Source organism: Pygocentrus nattereri, chromosome 15 (assembly GCF_015220715.1).
Source record: "Pygocentrus nattereri isolate fPygNat1 chromosome 15, fPygNat1.pri, whole genome shotgun sequence".
NCBI lineage: Eukaryota > Metazoa > Chordata > Actinopteri > Characiformes > Serrasalmidae > Pygocentrus > Pygocentrus nattereri.
The window spans coordinates 27017585-27037869 of NC_051225.1; the positions used below are offsets into that span (position 1 = coordinate 27017585).

Consider the following 20285-nt stretch of genomic DNA (forward strand, 5'->3'; position numbering starts at 1 on the left):
CCCCCCCCCCCCCCCCCCCCAAATTCTTATGCATGAATAAAAGCAAAAGCAACTGTACAACCATGTTGTATTAGTTAACACTGCACACTGAACTAAATATGAAGATGGACTCTGCCAAAATCTGTTCTGACTTCCACTGCTGAGTCACTCATTCTATTCTGACTTCCACTGCTGAGTGACTGATTCAGGACCGCACACAAAATGATGCAGAACTCAGGACAACACACATGATGATAGTGGACTCTACCAAGATCTGGTCCGACTTCTGCTGCTCCCTGAGTTGGTAATAGGGGTAAGGTCTCCAAAGCTTCCTGTGTCAGAAACATGATCTTCAAAATGACCAGTGAAGTCTATTTGAATTTTTTGCCGTGGCTCGTTTAAAAATTCCCATGGGTGTAGCGGTGCTACTTGTGGTATGTTTCTGTGTTTCTGACAAGATGAACAAGCCTTGGCTTTCTCCTCGATAGCTGCATCTAACCCTGGCCACCAGAAGTAACTATGGGCGATCTCCTTCATTCTTACAACGCCGCTATGCCCTGAATGTTGCTCTTCTAAAATCTAGTCTAGATCAACATTTAAAGACTTTGTCTGGTACATAAGTGGAAATATACTTTTGTTTACTAAAGACTTCATAGAATGCACAGATTTAATGTATTTAACAGCTTTTATTATTATTATTGTTGTTGTTGTGATACAGTACATCCCTTACACGCCTTATTCTTCCTCTACTTGCCTAGAGGTGAGGAGAAGCTCTACCACAGCTCTGGCTGCTCTTCTGGTGAATTATTAGCCAATCGCAGCGCAGGGGGGCGGGTTTTTTCATAATATGGTGCCTGCTGCCATCTCGTGGCCACCGTGCGACATGACAGGACAGTTCAAATAGCATAGCTTTCATTTGTTATCACTGCTGCAACAAATGAGGTAAAATGAACGCAATAAACCCAAATATGCGCTTTAAAATGAGATTTAGAAGTGTCTTACTTGAATGAACTTGATGTTGCCAACCAAAATGGTGGCGTCAAAGAAATAACATCAATGACAGAAACATATGGCATCCCTCCTGATCGATCCTCTACGGATTTATTACTGTTTGAAGATGTGATTATCTCAGTGACGTTGGAGCCCCCCCGCCCCGCCCCGCCCCTGGTGACGTAACAATGATGAACGCTCGTGAGGCTGCAGTGGGCAGCTGTTACATAACAATGAGAGAAGTGAACCGGCTTTTTTCTAAGACGGTAGTTTTGTTGGAGCGCGTGATGACGTCATCAAACCGAGGATATAAATAGGGGTGCCACGTCCGGCGATCTGTAACAGCAGATACCACCGTAGTAACGATCGGAATGCCTCGCAGACGCATGCGCAGAGCCATTCGCCCCGTGCCCAAGAGGAGGAGGGCTGGAGCCGTGCGCAGGCGGAGAAGGGCTGTGGTAAGCAGGCGTCGTTAGGCGTCTGTACACCGCCGCCAACTCCGCCCCCAATACCTTCCCGCCGGTGTTCTATCGATTTGTCCTACTTCGTCGAGACGTCCTACCGTAGCGTATATTTATAGATCGTATCTATCGATATGTGCTACCGTGTCGAAAAATAATACCGCGACTATTTTGTGATATTAGGGGTAGCACATATCGATAGGCTAAAAATAGTGTCAGATCCTCCTACCTGTATTATATTATGGGTAGCACATATCGATAGGCTAAAAATAGTGTCAGATCCTCCTACCTGTATTATATTATGGGTAGCACATATCGATAGGCTAAAAATAGTGTCAGATCCTCCTACCTGTATTATATTATGGGTAGCACATATCGATAGGCTAAAAATAGTGTCAGATCCTCCTACCTGTATTATATTATGGGTAGCACATATCGATAGGCTAAAAATAGTGTCAGATCCTCCTACCTGTATTATATTATGGGTAGCACATATCGATAGGCTAAAATACTGTAATGACCCCCCACTTTTTTATGTGGTGTCCCTAAAGGAATACCTATAATTCCCTTTGGGAACCACTAGAGGGCTTTCAGCCACTGGACCAATATTATACGCTGCCACCACCTTTAAATACCCAGTCTGGTCCGGGTGAGCCCGATAACACACCTGCACACACAGCAAGTATAAATTGTCTCCATATAACAGTCTTTATTAACAATCAAATGTGTTAAAACATACAAGGGCTAACATTTAGTCCCTCAACAGTCCAGCATGTAAATTTCACTGCAACACGTGCCACTCTTTCCAAAATGTAAATATCTCACAGCAAACTAACACTGCACGCACACACGCTTGTGATAAAACACTTCGATATACCCTGTACTGTGATTGACGAGGTCGATAGCCCTGAGCAGTTAAATGACAATACACTACATACAACACACACACACACACACACACACACAATTTAATAAAAATATTCCAGACTTCCCTCGCCGGGTGGCCGTCGAGACCCCCCCGTGGAATGCCGAAGTCCGTCGTCGTCCAGATAATATTTGCCCTCCTCCGGTCAGCGTCTCGCTCGGTTTTTATTAGTTAAATAGTCACCCAAAATAATAGCTTAGTTCATCGCACAAAGTTCACAAAAGTCTTTCAACCGCGTTCCAGCTGCCCCATTCTACCACGAGTCCTCAAACTCTTTGACGAAACGCCACCGCAACAAAGCCCCGCACCCAGCTCCAGCCGACGCCATCATGCTCTCCCCCCCTTTTCAAACCATCCCCCCTCCTTTCTACTTACACACCTGATCCTCATCAGCTCACATCGCTGTCCCACAACCCCTCCCCTTCATGCCCATCACACATATCTAACAATCTGCACAATTCACCAAACAGATGGGATTCAAAATTTCTCCCCTGGTCAGTATGTATACTGCGAGCAGCACCATACCTCTGAAGAAAATCCATCCCCAACAAAATCCCCAAAGGTATGTCATCGACCAAAAACTCTACTACCAGGGCAAGGGCTCCAAACTGGCATACGGTCTGCCACTTCCCCAAAATCTCAATCTCACCACCATTAGCTACAGCCACTCGACCCTCATAATTTTGGAGATCAGATCTACCCCCTGTAATTTCTAACCAATTTTTTTTTAGAAATAATGGACACCTGAGCTCCTGTATCTATTAAAAGGTGTCCATCATGACCCCCAACCTGGGCGGACACATATACCCCCAGCCCATAATCCCCTGGAGGCGTCACTAAAAATAGGCCCTGACCTGGTAAAACAGGGAGCTGGCATTAGGCCTGCTGAACCAGCTCCCTCTAGTTTCCCTTCAATTACGGACAATCCCTCTTAATATGACGTTTACATCCACATTCCCAACAGACCCCCCTTTCAGGAGCTCTCTCCCCCACAATCCTCCCTTGGTTCTGCCCCTCATACATTTTAGAACTCTCAAAACTCTCACCAATTCTCGACCGAAGATTTTTGACAGTATTCTGAAGGGTTTTTACATCCTGTCTAAGGCCCTCTACTACTCCCAAAAATGTATGCATTTGGGAGTCTAAGACGGTAGCTGTATTAACCAATACTTGGGTTGGCTGTTTAGATGGAGACTGCTCCAACCCACGTATAAGTTCCAATTCAGAAGCTACATTAATAGCTTACTCCAATGTTTCCAACTTGGCAGTACGTATCTGAACAAACAGATGGGATTCAAAATCCGACCTGTATTATATTATGGGTAGCACATATCGATAGGCTAAAAATAGTGTCAGATCCTCCTACCTGTATTATATTATGGGTAGCACATATCGATAGGCTAAAAATAGTGTCAGATCCTCCTACCTAAATTATATTATGGGTAGCACATATCGATTTTATTACGCTTTGTCACCGTACGCACTAACCCTAACGATTTCAACAGTAAAACTTGTGCCATACTTTTCTAACATTTCTGCGGCGTTAACAAATGTCTAAAATGCAAATTACTTTTGCGTTTACAGTAAATATACAGTAGTAATAGTGTAAAGTATTAAATTAATTAAAAGCAATAAACACTCACCATTAATTACACACTTTCTAACCAAGGTAGCAAGAATTGATGAGCCTTCCTACAAATTAGCTTAGAAAGCGATGTACGCATGCGCAGTAAATCGAAGTAGGACAGCTCGATGAGTAGCACAGGTCAACAGAACACCGGCACCCCCAACCTCTTAAAAGCACTCTGTGAAGGCAACGGCACGACCCTAATGTGTTAATTAACACCGGAAGACGGACTCTACCGAGATCTGATCTGACTTCCACTGCTGGCTGTGTTGGTAATAAGGGTAAGGTGTAGTAAGTGCGTGTTGAATTCCTGGTTTCTGTGTCAGAAATCTGGAAAGAGTTAGGATGAGTGGTGCTTTTGAGTATTACTTAATACAGTAAGTATTACTTACTGTATTAAGAGGCCTTGCACTGATTATTCATAGATTGATAATGAAGTCAGAACAACAGACATGAAGATGAGGACAACACACATGATAACGATGGACTCAGGACCACGTCCATGAAGATGGTGGACTCAGTACAATGCAAATGATGACAATGATGGACTCAGGAAAACACAAATGGTGAGGAAAACGGACTAAGGGGGAGTTAGGATGAGTGGTGCTTTTGTATTAAACAAAAGGCCTTGCATTGATTTATTCAGATTGATAATGGATTGAGGACAACAGACATGAAGATGAGGATAACATACACAATGATGCAGAACTCAGGATAACGCACATGATGAAGATGGTGCACTCAGGACAATGCACATGATGACAATGATGAACTCAGGACAACACAAATGGTGAGGAAAACGGACTAAGGGGGAGTTAGGATGAGTGGTGCTTTTGTATTAAACAAAAGGCCTTGCATTGATTTATTCATAGATTGATAATGGATTGAGGACAACACACATGATAACGATGGACTCAGGATCACGTCCATGAAGATGGTGGACTCAGTACAATACGAATGGTGAAGAAAACAGACTAAAGGGGAGTTAGGATGAGTGGTGCTTTTGTATTAAACAAAAGGCCTTGCATTGATTTATTCATAGATTGATAATGGATTGAGGACAACACACATGATAACGATGGACTCAGGACCACGTCCATGAAGATGGTGGACTCAGTACAATACGAATGGTGAGGAAAACGGACCAAGGGGGAGTTAGGATGAGTGGTGCTTTTGTATTAAACAAAAGACCTTGCATTGATTTATTCATAGATTGATAATGGATTGAGGACAACAGACAGGAAGATGAGGACAACACACATGATAATGATGGACCTAGGACCACGTCCATGAAGATGGTGGACTCAGTACAATACGAATGGTGAGGAAAACGGACCAAGGGGGGAGTTAGGATGAGTGGTGCTTTTGTATTAAACAAAAAGCCTTGCATTGATTTATTCATAGATTGATAATGGATTGAGGACAACACACATGATAATGATAGACCTAGGACCACGTCCATGAAGATGGTGGACTCAGTACAATATGAATGGTGAGGAAAACGGACCAAGGGGGGAGTTAGGATGAGTGGTGCTTTTGTATTAAACAAAAGGCCTTGCATTGATTTATTCATAGATTGATAATGGATTGAGGACAACACACATGATAACGATGGACTCAGGACCACGTCCATGAAGATGGTGGACTCAGTACAATACGAATGGTGAGGAAAACGGACTAAGGGGGAGTTAGGATGAGTGGTGCTTTTGTATTAAACAAAAGGCCTTGCACTGATTTATTCATAGATTGATAATGGATTGAGGACAACAGACAGGAAGATGAGGACAACACACATGATAATGATGGACCTAGGACCACGTCCATGAAGATGGTGGACTCAGTACAATACGAATGGTGAGGAAAATGGACCAAGGGGGAGTTAGGATGAGTGGTGCTTTTGTATTAAACAAAAGGCCTTGCATTGATTTATTCATAGATTGATAATGGATTGAGGACAACAGACATGAAGAAGGAGATGGACCCGGGACAACACACATGATGAAGAAGCATCTTTCGGCACCTTACCCCCCCCCCCCCCCCAACTCTTATGCATGAATAAAAGCAAAAGCAACTGTACAACCATGTTGTATTAGTTAACACTGCACACTGAACTAAATATGAAGATGGACTCTGCCAAAATCTGTTCTGACTTCCACTGCTGAGTCACTCATTCTGTTCTGACTTCCACTGCTGAGTCACTCATTCTATTCTGACTTCCATTGCTGAGTGACTGATTCAGGACCGCACACACAATGATGCAGAACTCAGGACAACACACATGATGATGGTGGACTCTACCAAGATCTGGTCTGACTTCTGCTGCTCCCTGAGTTGGTAATAGGGGTAAGGTCTCCAAAGCTTCCTGTGTCAGAAACATGATCTTCAAAATGACCAGTGAAGTCTATTTGAATTTTTTGCCGTGGCCTCGTTTAAAAATTCCCATGGGTGTAGCGGTGCTACTTGTGGTATGTTTCTGTGTTTCTGACAAGATGAACAAGCCTTGGCTTTCTCCTCGATAGCTGCATCTAACCCTGGCCACCAGAAGTAACTATGGGCAATCTCCTTCATTCTTACAACGCCGCTATGCCCTGAATGTTGCTCTTCTAAAATCTAGTCTAGATCAACATTTAAAGACTTTGTCTGGTACATAAGTGGAAATATACTTTTGTTTACTAAAGACTTCATAGAATGCACAGATTTAATGTATTTAACAGCTTTTATTATTATTATTGTTGTTGTTGTGATACAGTACATCCCTTACACGCCTTATTCTTCCTCTACTTGCCTAGAGGTGAGGAGAAGCTCTACCACAGCTCTGGCTGCTCTTCTGGTGAATTATTAGCCAATCGCAGCGCAGGGGGGCGGGTTTTTTCATAATATGGTGCCTGCTGCCATCTCGTGGCCACCGTGCGACATGACAGGACAGTTCAAATAGCATAGCTTTCATTTGTTATCACTGCTGCAACAAATGAGGTAAAATGAACGCAATAAACCCAAATATGCGCTTTAAAATGAGATTTAGAAGTGTCTTACTTGAATGAACTTGATGTTGCCAACCAAAATGGTGGCGTCAAAGAAATAACATCAATGACAAACATATGGCATCCCTCCTGATCGATCCTCTACGGATTTATTACTGTTTGAAGATGTGATTATCTCAGTGACGTTGGAGCCCCCCCGCCCCGCCCCGCCCCGCCCCTGGTGACGTAACAATGATGAACGCTCGTGAGGCTGCAGTGGGCAGCTGTTACGTAACAATGAGAGAAGTGAACCGGCTTTTTTCTAAGACGGTAGTTTTGTTGGAGCGCGTGATGAGGTCATCAAACCGAGGACATAAATAGGGGTGCCACGTTCCGGCGATCTGTAACGGCAGATACCACTGTAGTAACGATCGCAATGCCTCGCAGACGCATGCGCAGAGCCATTCGCCCCGTGCCCAAGAGGAGGAGGGCTGGAGCCGTGCACAGGCACAAAAGGTATTGGGGAGGTGCAAGGATAGATGATTCGTTTAGGTGTTAGCGTCATCCAACATGGGGCATCGGTCAGAATGCCAGGTACAGGAATGATGAGGAGACAATGGGCTTGGTTATCGATTTGTATTCTTAGAGGTATTCAAACAGGTAGCATTAATATTCAAATTCTCAGGAAAGCGGGATGGTTGACATTCTCACAGTCTGAGAGGGTAGAGGAAACAAGAAATAGAAATAAGGCACTATAAAATACAAATAACAATCTGTAATTACATTAACAGTTAAGTGCCTGTAATGCACTAACAATACAAACATGAATCGATTTCCAGTAGTAAACACAGCCTAGTCACGGAGCAGACATTATACAGTCTCATGAGCCATCTAGAGGTCAAAGGAGGTAATGCAAATGTGACATTCAATCTCCCGAGGACAGGAGAACTCCCCTGAAACATTCTCAAATGGTATCGCAGGTAGCGCTAAGCGCTAATAATAGGCAACTTAGAAACATATGGATTTACAGCCAAGGTAAACGAAACGGAGATACCCGCGAAACAACAACATGACTTACTTCTCGTCATTGACTGTGAGGAAACGCCACCACCATTACCAAGAACCAAAGGGAACTTCGCTTGAAGGTAAGATTTAAACTATAAATCGGAGCGTGCCCAACAAATACAGCTCCGTTGCTAATACAGGCTGATGAAACAGGAAACTCTAAACACGAAGTCAGGAGATTTTACAATAAAAGTCCCGGCCTTCTGTACAGCCGCCCCCAAACGTGCAGTGCACGTTTGTTAACAATAAAGGAACAATCAGTCAGGGACATCAGCGGACCTGATGTAGCCGTCGTCGCTGCGGTGAACCTAGGTCACACGACCACTGAGCCATGAGGCCCGAGGAAGCTGCGGGTCCACCAACATGACCACAGCATTATCCAGGAGCTCGGGAGGAGAGGAGTGCCATTTCTGTCTGGTCTGCAGGCTGGGGAGGTAGTCTCTGATGAATCAGGACCAGAAGTGGTCCGCCAGGATCTGCGAGTGCCGCCATCTCCGACGACTCAGGATCTCGGACTCGGGGTAGACCACTTGGGGAAGTGACCCATCAGGCGGCCCATGAGGAGGCTGTTTGGAGTTACCGGATCGACATCTGCAATGTCGGCTGACACGTAGCCCAGTGGCTTGGCGTTGAGGATGGCCTCAACCTCCAGGAGTACGGTGAGGAGCACCTCTTTAGGAACGGGCTGAGACCCTACACAGGTATAAAGTGCAGACTTGACTGAACGCACCTCGCTTTCCCACACACCCCCAAAGTGTGGGGCAGCAGGGGGGTTAAAGTGGAACTTGATCCTCTGGCGAGCTAGTTGCCTTTGCAAGGTGGGTGCCATGCTGGCGAAAGCTTCCTTAAGCTCCCTTCACCTCCTTTGAAATTAGACCCTGGTCGGACCACAGCTCAGCTGGAGTGCCTCTCCGCGCAATAAAGCGCCGTAAAGCCATGAGATAGGCATCAGCGTCCATAGTGTTCAAGAGATCCAGGTATACCGCTCTGGTAGTTAAACACTTAAAGATTATCCCCCAGCGTTTCTCGTGGCGCCTACCCACCTTCACAGTCATGGGGCCGAAGCAATCCACGCCCGAAGAATGAAACGCTGGCTTGTGTAGTCGTAAACGGGCGGCGGGGAGATCAGCCATTCTTGGGACTGCCGGCTGAGCTCTCCAGCGTTTGACACTCCACACAGGTACGCTGGTGTCTTTCGGATCGCCTCTCTTCCATGTATCACCCAATACGACCGCCGCAGCTCTGCGAAGACGCGTTCGGGACCAGGATGATGTAGGTCTTCATCGTACTTCTGGATGAGCAGGCGTGAAACTGGGTGAGAGGCGTCCAGGACAACGGGGTGCAGGGTCGTGTCGCTTTGCCCTTCCAGGTCTCCTGAGACGTCCACCAACCCTAATGAGGGCTGTGGACTTGTCCATCTCAGGAGCCAGGGTGATGAGGCGGCTACCAGACAGGACAGGTTTCCCGGCTGAGAGTAGTCAGTACTCCGTTAGCTCTTGAATTTCAGCTACTCTTGTCCCTACGAAGACTTTATAGCGACAAGATTCGGAGTGTAGCCAGGTTAGTACTGTAGTGGAGTCAGACCATAATACAGTACGGGGCACTTGCAAGGTGAGCTCTCGCTCGAAGACGCGAGCTAGCTGGGCTGCAACCAGAGCAGCACACAGCTCCAGGCGAGGGGTGGACTGCATGCGCTTCGGCGCTACTCGAGAGCGGGCAAGGAGGAAGGACAGGTCTACATGGCCATCAGCATTCTCAGTCCTCATGTAGGCCACCGCACCATAGGCTTGCTCTGAAGCGTCTGCAAAGATGTGCAGTTCTCGTGCAGCACCCTCTAGGTTGGCTTTGGCAGGCGCATAAGGGCGAGGAAACGCGATGTGGGGTAGGTACTTGAGTTCACTTTCCCAGGTGGACCAGGATTGCAGGAGGTCAGTTGGCAGGTTGGGGTCGTCCCAGCCACGCTGTTTGTCCCACAGCTGACGGATGATGAGCTTTGCCCAGGTAGAGTAGGGCAGCAGGTAGCCCAGGGGATCGTACTGTGTGGCGACAACCCTGTATATGTTGCGCTGCGTTGGGGCATCATATACAACTGGTCTGTGTTTGTAGCCGAAGGTATCTGTCCGCCAGTTCCAGCTGAGGCCAAGGGTGGACTCCAGCGGGTTGGACTTATCCTCGGCTTGCCACAGGTCGAGGCTTTCTGATCTGGCTTCTTGAGGTAGGTGGCTCAGGACGCTGGGGTCATTGCAGGCCCACTGCCGCAGTTGGAAGCCTGCAGAGGCCAGCAGTTCCTGGAGTCGGTCCACCAGCAGCTTGGCTTCACCTGTTGAGCGTACGCTCTGCAGGCAGTTGTCCACGTAGAAAAAGTTCTCCACGGAGAACCTCAGGCTGTCATCAGGCTTGGTGTGATTGACTATGGCGTTGGAGTGCGTACGTTGCGCAGCAGGGGCTGCAGGTAGTACCGAATGGTAGGACTTGCCACTCAAAGGTTTTAGGAGGCTCACTGACCTTCAGGTCATGCCACAGGAATCTTAGGAGGTGACAATCCTCAGGGAGGAGGCAGACCTGATGAAACATCCCCTTGATGTCTCCGCTGACCGCCACAGGGTGTTCAAGGAACCTCACAAGGACGCCTAGAAGGGAGGCGCCAAGGGAGCCGTTGTGGCTCACAAGGTGATGAGGGATATACCAGCTTTCCTTTGAGGAACTCTCCTCGCTAACTTCCTTCACCACACCAGCTTCCATGAGCTTGTTCATTTCAATCTTGTACGCATCTGCTTGCTGGGGGTCTCTGAGGAGGCGCCTCTCCGTGCTACGCAGCAAGGGCATCACTGACTCTTTAGGTGAACACAGTGGTGGCATACTTGCATGGCGCAGCAGGGGAGTAGCATACCGGTGGACTCCTTCCACTTTGACGCGGACCGTCTTAGCTTCGAGCAGAGCGACTGCCTGCTTGTCCTGCTTTGACCTGGTCACTTCCTTCTCTCGCTGGTGAGGTACCGTGTCCACTTGCCAGAGCTGTTGGACGTGCTTGAAGTGCTCTTCTGGCGGTGGGGTGGCAGAGATAAAACAGACACTCTGGAGTGTGATGGCCGCCCCATGAGTCGGACAGGGCCTTGAAGAGTCCATCCCAGGCGAGTATGGACAGCTGCCGGGCTGCCAGGCGGGCCGAGTCGTACAGGTTCGACAGGGGTTATTAGGTGAGGCTAGTCAGAGCCGATCAGGAGGCATGGCTTGACTCCTTGGAATGCAGGTAGGGGGATGCCACGCAGGTGTCTGAATTTGCGCTGAAGTTGCTCAATAGGGTAGGTGTATTGAGCTAAGGTGAGACGGCTTGCTGTGAAGGCACCATCTATCCTGTAGCTGACCTGCGGTGTGGCAGCAGGAGAGACGCGAAACGAAACCGTGTGTCCGTGGAGTACCTGGATATCTTGACGGACTGTGCGTAGTGGTAGGGCTTCAGGAGTTCCCTGTATGGCGAGGGGCTTAGCTGCGGAGGGCAACAGCATTGTCCTCTCAGACCCGTCGTCGAGGATCGCGAAGGTGTCGAAGGTCCTTCCACCACAGTGCACGAGCACAGGCACGACCTTCAGCAGGGCACGGTTGCTTGCTCCGGGTCTGTCGAGGTAGAGCATGTCAGAGGCAGGGCTGTTTACGGCGCTATCTCTGTGAGCCTTGTCCGTCCTCATGTTTATCTCGTGGAGGGCGAGGAAATGCTTTCCTTGACAGAGGTTGCAAGGTTTCTTGAGCGTGCACTGTGCTGCCTGGTGTGCTCGGGCGTAGCGCCAACAGCGCTTATTGACTTGGATCCACTCTCTTAGCTGATCTTTGGAGAGCTTGGCAACATCAGTGCACTGACTGAGGTAGTGCTCAGTGCTCTCACAGTAGGCACAGTAGGCCTTGTTCTTTGGTTTCTTCTTCGCAGGTGGCTGGGAGGTGGACTGTAGGACCTCACCTGCACCATGCAGGACTGACACTGTTTTCTTTGCCTGACGGCTATCACTCTTTGTGTTCTGCTTCTCTTTGCTGCATTTCTCAGGGGCTAGCTCGTCGGTGCCTTGACACCATGATTCATGGCGGAGCCACTCTGACAGGTTGTACAACGTGTGGGTGGCTCTGGAGTGCTTTACCTGATATCGGGGCAAGTTGGCTCGTAGTTCAGGAGGGAGCTTGCTGAGAAGGTTGGCTACATGTGAGCCGCAGTGGAGTTCAATCTCCCCTTCGGGTCCTACGTTCTGCAATAGGCCCACGAGTGATTGGATCTGGAGTGAGAACGCCTCGAAGGTGGGTATGTCCCCGCGCTTGACTTCCGGGGCTCCCAGAACACTCCGTATCCTTCTAAGGGCAAGCTGATGGGGTTGGACGAATTTATCATGTAAAGCAGCCATTGTGTCAGAGTAAGGCGTTGGTGAGTTTAGGTAGGCATCAGCAATGAGCTTAGCTTCATCTAGCTTCAGGTGGTCTATAAGTATTTGGTACTTAAAGAGTTCTGTAGCATTAGATGGGAGCAGGTTCCCCAGAGCTATATGCAGCCGAGCAAAGTCACTAGGATCTGGGGGCGCGCCAGCTTGGGGATAGTGGGTTTTGGAGTCCTATAATGTTCTTCAGGCACTGAGGAATGCAGAGGTAGGTGGGGTGTAGGCGCCACGGGTCCCACTCTGTAGGATAATGCTGGAGGGTAGGCTGAGCTAGGCGCTGCAGTCCATGGCCTGGCATAGGCTGGAGCAGGATGAGCGATTGGCTGTGAGTGTGATACGGGGGGGGTTGAGGTAGCTGCTGGGGGTACTCTGCATGCGCGTAGTAGGCTGGTACCCTTCTACGAGGCACAGCCATGGGAGGTGAAGCGTGAGACCGCATTGGAGGTGGACGCTTGTAAGGCGTGTACGCAGGTTCTAATGAGGCATAGGAGGGTTGGCTGTAGCCTTGCTTTGGTGCCTCAAGCTTTAGGTTGTATATGCCTTTGTGCAGTTCCTCCTCGGGCTTGCACCACACTGGAGGGTCGGGCCACTCTTCCTCTTCCTTAGGCTCTACCGCGTGGGAATGATATGAATCTGCAGTGCTGCGTGGAGGCGGTTGGTGCGTGGGGTCGTACGACGCGGGGGCACTGGACTGCCCAATGCCTGTTCTCAGTGAGCGTGCCTCATCTATTAGCTGTTTGATCTGGCTTCGTGCCTTGTTGAGCTCCGCTATGCCTGACTCAAAGTAATGCCTTGTTTGGAGCAGCTTAGCGTTCTCCTCTTGCATGGCTCTCAACTCTGCTGAGGAGTGGGGGGATAGGTGTGAGCATTGCAGGTGGTGGTATTTGGGTAGGAAGTCATCACTGATCAGATCTCTCCTCTGGAGGCAGCTGATGGCTAGCTGAGGAATCTCAGTGTAAGCAGCATCACTCTGGCGGCTAACAGGACGAGTCCGTGGGGTTAGGGGTCTTGAATGACCTGAATGCATCCCCGTTGCGGGCGTTGATGAGCCCATGTGAGGGTCCATATCATAGTCATCAAGCCAGGGAGGTCGACGTATTTGCCGTTTGGGACGCACGTCAGGCATGGCCTCTTCACCAAACTCCATCTTGAATACGCTATCCGGCTCGAAGGACCAATATTGGGGAGGTGCAAGGATAGATGATTCGTTTAGGTGTTAGCGTCATCCAACATGGGGCATCGGTCAGAATGCCAGGTACAGGAATGATGAGGAGACAATGGGCTTGGTTATCGAATTGTATTCTTAGAGGTAATTCAAACAGGTAGCATTAATATTCAAATTCTCAGGAAAGCGGGATGGGTTGACATTTCTCACAGTCTGAGAGGGTAGAGGAAACAAGAAATAGAAATAAGGCACTATAAAATACAAATAACAATCTGTAATTACATTAACAGTTAAGTGCCTGTAATGCACTAACAATACAAACATGAATCGCTGGCGATTTCCAGTAGTAAACACAGCCTAGTCACGGAGCAGACATTATACAGTCTCATGAGCCATCTAGAGGTCAAAGGAGGTAATGCAAATGTGACATTCATCTCCCGAGGACAGGAGAACTCCCCTGAAACATTCTCAAATGGTATCGCAGGTAGCGCTAAGCGCTAATAATAGGCAACTTAGAAACATATGGATTTACAGCCAAGTAAACGAAACGGAGATACCCGCGAAACAACAACATGACTTACTTCTCGTCATTGACTGTGAGGAAACGCCACCACCATTACCCAAGAACCAAAGGGAACTTCGCTTGAAGGTAAGATTTAAACTATAAATCGGAGCGTGCCCAACAAATACAGCTCCGTTGCTAATACAGGCTGATGAAACAGGAAACTCTAAACACGAAGTCAGGAGATTCTACAATAAAAGTCCCGGCCTTCTGTACAAAAGGGCCGTGGTAAGCAGGCGTCGTTAGGCGTCTGTACACCGCCGCCAACTCCGCCCCCAATACCATCCCGCCGGTGTTCTATCGATTTGTCCTACTTCGTCGAGACGTCCTACCGTAGCGTATATTTATAATCGTATCTATCGATATGTGCTACCGTGTCGAAAAATACCGTGACTATTTTGTGATATATGAGGTAGCACATATCGATAGGCTAAAAATAGTGTCAGATCCTCCTACCTGTATTATATTAGGGGTAGCACATATCGATAGGCTAAAATACTGTAATGACCCCCCACTTTTTTATGTGGTGTCCCTAAAGGAATACCTATAATTCCCTTTGGGAACCACTAGAGGGCTTTCAGCCACTGGACCAATATTATACGCTGCCACCACCTTTAAATACCCGGTCTGGTCCGGGTGAGCCCGATAACACACCTGCACACACAGCAAGTATAAATTGTCTCCATATAACAGTCTTTATTAACAGTCAAATGTGTTAAAACATACAAGGGCTAACATTTAGTCCCTCAACAGTCCAGCATGTAAATTTCACTGCAACACGTGCCACTCTTTCCAAAATGTAAATATCTCACAGCAAACTAACACTGCACGCACACACGCTTGTGATAAAACACTTCGATACACCCTGTACTGTGATTGACGAGGTCGATAGCCCTGAGCAGTTAAATGACAATACACTACATACAACACACACACACACACCTACAAAATTTAATAAAAATATTCCAGACTTCCCTCGCCGGGTGGCCGCCGAGACCCCCCCCCCGTGGAATGCCGAAGTCCGTCTCGTCCAGATAATATTTGCCCTCCTCCGGTCAGGCGTCTCGCTCGGTGTTTATTAGTTAAATAGTCAGCCCAAAATAATAGCTTAGTTCATCGCACAAAGTTCACAAAAGGTCTTTCAACCGCGTTCCAGCTGCCCCATTCTACCACGAGTCCTCAAACTCTTTGACGAAACGCCACCACAACAAAGCCCCGCACCCAGCTCCAGCCAACGCCATCATGCTCCCCCCCCCCCTGTTCAAACCACCCCCCCCTCTTTCTACTTTCACACCTGATCCTCATCAGCTCACATCGCTGTCCCACAACCCCTCCCTTCATGCACATCACACTATTCCCCCCTCTTCGGAAAGGACTCGTCCCCGATTCATTCAAACAAAGTCATTCCCCCATCTATGCCGCCTTCGTATTCTTTGAGGCCGAGAGTCCAGTCCCTCTCCACAGTCAATGGCCCAATGATGTTACAACGTTCAGAGGCCGGGGCGGGAGCTGGGGCGCCAGAGGCCGGGGCGGGAGCTGGGGCGCCAGAGGCCGGGGCGGGAGCTGGGCAGGGCCTTTTCTTTTGAAGGTCCAGACTTTCCCATAACCATTCATCGATGGCACACTAATTTCTCCCAGTTGCCGCGAAGATCGACCGGGCCGTTGGGGGAGGTCTCTCCAAACCACCATCCTGAGAGTCAGCCGCACCTATGAAGGATGGCATAACATAAGGCTTCAAGCGATTGAAATGCACACACCATCTCAGAACCCGATTCCTCATGCTGGACTCTATACAAAACCTCTGACAACCTTTCCAGAATTCTATAAGGGCCTCGATACCGTCTCTGCACTTAGGGCATACCCCATGTTTTCCTAGCCTCATTTCTCACCCAAACTAATTCCCCTTCCGAATAATACTGAAAATTGACCTTAATGTCAAAATTTTCTTTCTGCCCCATTGAGGCCTTAGCCTGGTGCTTCCTGACTGCATCACAAACAGTGGATAAAATTCCCGCCATACTAGAGACATACTCATCTGCAGACTGAAATTTTTCCTGCGAACCAGCCTTCAAAAGAACATCAACTGGAAAGCACAATCTCATTCTGGAGTGAATCCAGTACTCGCATGCACACTACTTCGATAGGCCATCATTACAAAGGGCAAAAGGCGCATCCCAATTTTGCTGGTTAGCATCCACATACAAAGACAACATAGATAGGAGAGTGCGGTCAAACGTTTAATCAACCCATCAGATTGAGGATGGTATGGAGATGTACGTGATTTGTGCATAGCTAACAATCTGCACAATTCACCAAACAGATGGGATTCAAAATTTCTCCCCTGGTCAGTATGTATACTGCAAGCAGCACCATACCTCTGAAGAAAATCCATCCCCAACAAAATCCCCAAAGGTATGTCAGCGACCAAAAACTCTACTACCAGGGCAAGGGCTCCAAACTGGCATACGGTCTGCCACTTCCCCAAAATCTCCATCTCACCACCATTAGCTACAGCCACTCGACCCTCATAATTTTGGAGATCAGATCTACCCCCTGTAATTTCTAACCAATTTTTTTAGAAATAATGGACACCTGAGCTCCTGTATCTATTAAAAGGTGTCCATCATGACCCCTAACCTGGGCGGACACATATACCCCCAGCCCATAATCCCCTTTAGGCATCACTAATAATAAGCCCTGACCTGGTAAAACAGGGAGCTGGCATTAGGCCTGCTGAACCAGCTCCCTCTAGTTTCCCTTCAAATACAGACAATCCCTCTTAATATGACGATTACATCCACATTCCCAACAGACCCCCCTTTCAGGAGCTCTCTCCCCCACAATCCTCCCTTGGTTCTGCCCCTCAGACGTTTTAGAACTCTCAAAACTCTCACCAATTCTCGACTGAAGATTTTTGACAGTATTCTGAAGGGTTTTTACAATCCTGTCTAAGGCCCTCTACTACTCCCAAAAGTGTATGCATTTGGGAGTCTAAGACGGTAGCTGTATTAACCAATACTTGGGTTGGCTGTTTAGATGGAGACTGCTCCAACCCACGTATAAGTTCCAATTCAGAAGCTACATTAATAGCTTCCTCTAATGTTTCCAACTTGGCAGTACGTAACTGAATACGCAATTCAGCTGACCCAACATTAGCAATAAAATGATCTTTAGCCAGAAGGTCTTGAGTTGGAGCACCAACCGTCGGATAAGCTTTAATAACTAAAACGCCTTAGGGAATTACCATATTCCCTAGCTGATTCTTGAGGGAGCCTTTTCCTACCTATAAAATTCACGCCGGTTCCACTCAGCACTATCACATGGTTGAAAACATTTTGTTAAGGCAGCTTTCAAATTTGGATAACTGCTCTTTTCCTCTATCGCAAGCCCACTATATATGTCTCGAGACATCAATTTAGTGTAAACGCATCATTCCAACCATTTACTTCAGCTGCCATTTCAAATTGTTCGGACCAGTCATACCAGTCACGCCCTGAACCTGTAAAGGACTCTGGCATAAATACTGGACGCTGAACTTGGCTGATTTGAGAGTGCTGAGACTGGGGGACATGACTAGAACCACCAACTGTATCTGCAGGTTGATCTGGCTCATGCATTTTGGCACCCTATATGTTCACACACACAAAAAAAAAAGCAAGACTGATCCCACCCGCTGCCACCAGTGTAATGACCCCCCACTTTTTTATGTGGTGTCCCTAAAGGAATACCTATAATTCCCTTTGGAAACCACTAGAGGGCTTTCAGCCACTGGACCAATAGTATAACGCTGCCACCACCTTTAAATACCCGGTCTGGTCTGGGTGAGCCCGATAACACACCTGCACACACAGCAAGTATAAATTGTCTCCATATAACAGTCTTTATTAACAATCAAATGTGTTAAAACATACAAGGGCTAACATTTAGTCCCTCAACAGTCCAGCATGTAAATTTCACTGCAACGCGTGCCACTCTTTCCAAAATGTAAATATCTCACAGCAAACTAACACTGCACGCACACACGCTTGTGATAAAACACTTCGATATACCCTGTACTGTGATTGACGAGGTCGATAGCCCTGAGCAGTTAAATGACAATACACTACATACAACACACACACACACACACACACACACACATACACACACACCTACAAAATTTAATAAAAATATTCCAGACTTCCCTCGCCGGGTGGCCGTCGAGACCCCCCCGTGGAATGCCGAAGTCCGTCGTCGTCCAGATAATATTTGCCCTCCTCCGGTCAGCGTCTCGCTCGGTTTTTATTAGTTAAATAGTCACCCAAAATAATAGCTTAGTTCATCGCACAAAGTTCACAAAAGTCTTTCAACCGCGTTCCAGCTGCCCCATTCTACACGAGTCCTCGAACTCTTTGACGAAACGCCACCACAACAAAGCCCTGCACCTAGCTCCACGCCAACGCCATCATGCTCTCCCCCCCTTTTCAAACCACCCCCCCTCCTTTCTACTTACACACCTGATCCTCAATCAGCTCACATCGCTGTCCCACAACCCCTCCCCTTCATGCCCATCAAAATACAGTGTCAGATCCTCCTACCTGTATTATATTAGGGGTAGCACATATCGATTTTATTACGCTTTGTCACCGTACGCACTAACCCTAACGATTTCAACAGTAAAACTTGTGCCATACTTTTCTAACATTTCTGCGGCGTTAACAAATGTCTAAAATGCTAATTACTTTTGCGTTTACAGTAAATATACAGTAGTAATAGTGTAAAGTATTAAATTAATTAAAAGCAATAAACACTCACCATTAATTACACACTTTCTAACCAAGGTAGCAAGAATTGATGAGCCTTCCTACAAATTAGCTTAGAAAGCGATGTACGCATGCGCAGTAAATCGAAGTAGGACAGCTCGATGAGTAGCACAGGTGGACAGAACACTGGCACCCCCAACCTCTTAAAAGCACTCTGTGAAGGCAACGGCACGACCCTAATGTGTTAACACCGGAAGACGGACTCTACCGAGATCTGATCTGACTTCCACTGCTGGCTGTGTTGGTAATAAGGGTAAGGTGTAGTAAGTGCATGTTGAATTCCTGGTTTCTGTGTCAGAAATCTGGAAAGAGTTAGGATGAGTGGTGCTTTTGAGTATTACTTAATACAGTAAGTATTACTTACTGTATTAAGAGGCCTTGCACTGATTATTCATAGATTGATAATGAAGTCAGAACAACAGACATGAAGATGAGGACAACACACATGATAACGATGGACTCAGGACCACGTCCATGAAGATGGTGGACTCAGTACAATGCAAATGATGACAATGATGGACTCAGGAAAACACAAATGGTGAGGAAAACGGACTAAGGGGGAGTTAGGATGAGTGGTGCTTTTGTATTAAACAAAAGGCCTTGCATTGATTTATTCAGATTGATAATGGATTGAGGACAACAGACATGAAGATGAGGATAACATACACAACGATGCAGAACTCAGGATAACGCACATGATGAAGATGGTGCACTCAGGACAATGCACATGATGACAATGATGAACTCAGGACAACACAAATGGTGAGGAAAACGGACTAAAGGGGAGTTAGGATGAGTGGTGCTTCTGTATTAAACAATAGGCCTTGCATTGATTTATTCATAGATTGATAATGGATTGAGGACAACAGACATGAAGATGAGGACAATACGCATGATAACGATGGACTCAGGACCACGTCCATGAAGATGGTGGACTCAGTATAATACGAATGGTGAGGAAAATGGACTAAAGGGGAGTTAGGATGAGTGGTGCTTTTGTATTAAAGAAAAGGCCTTGCATTGATTTATTCATAGATGGATAATGGATTGAGGACAACAGACATGAAGAAGGAGATGGACCCGGGACCTCGGCGCCTATTACTACTACCCCCCCCCCCCCCCCCCCAACTCTTATGCATGAATAAAAGCAAAAGCAACTGTACAACCATGTTGTATTAGTTAACACTGCACACTGAACTAAATATGAAGATGGACTCTGCCAAAATCTGTTCTGACTTCCACTGCTGAGTCACTCATTCTATTCTGACTTCCACTGCTGAGTGACTGATTCAGGACCGCACACACAATGATGCAGAACTCAGGACAACACACAT

General features: G+C 47.3%; 1 long non-coding RNA gene across 3 annotated transcripts; it reads left to right on the forward strand.

Annotated features, from left to right (window-relative positions):
* Positions 1 to 4979: 4979 nt before the first annotated feature.
* LOC119265241 lies at positions 4980 to 20043 on the forward strand. Of its 3 annotated transcripts, XR_005131516.1 has the most exons (4): positions 4980 to 5112; positions 5195 to 5303; positions 5728 to 5836; positions 19987 to 20038. It is a non-coding gene; the product is annotated as an uncharacterized LOC119265241 (long non-coding RNA). The 3 variants fall into 3 exon arrangements; XR_005131518.1 differs by lacking the exon at positions 5728 to 5836 and having other exon boundaries at positions 4997 to 5112; positions 19987 to 20043; XR_005131517.1 differs by lacking the exons at positions 4980 to 5112; positions 5195 to 5303 and adding an exon at positions 5531 to 5645.
* The last annotated feature ends 242 nt before the right edge of the window (positions 20044 to 20285 follow it).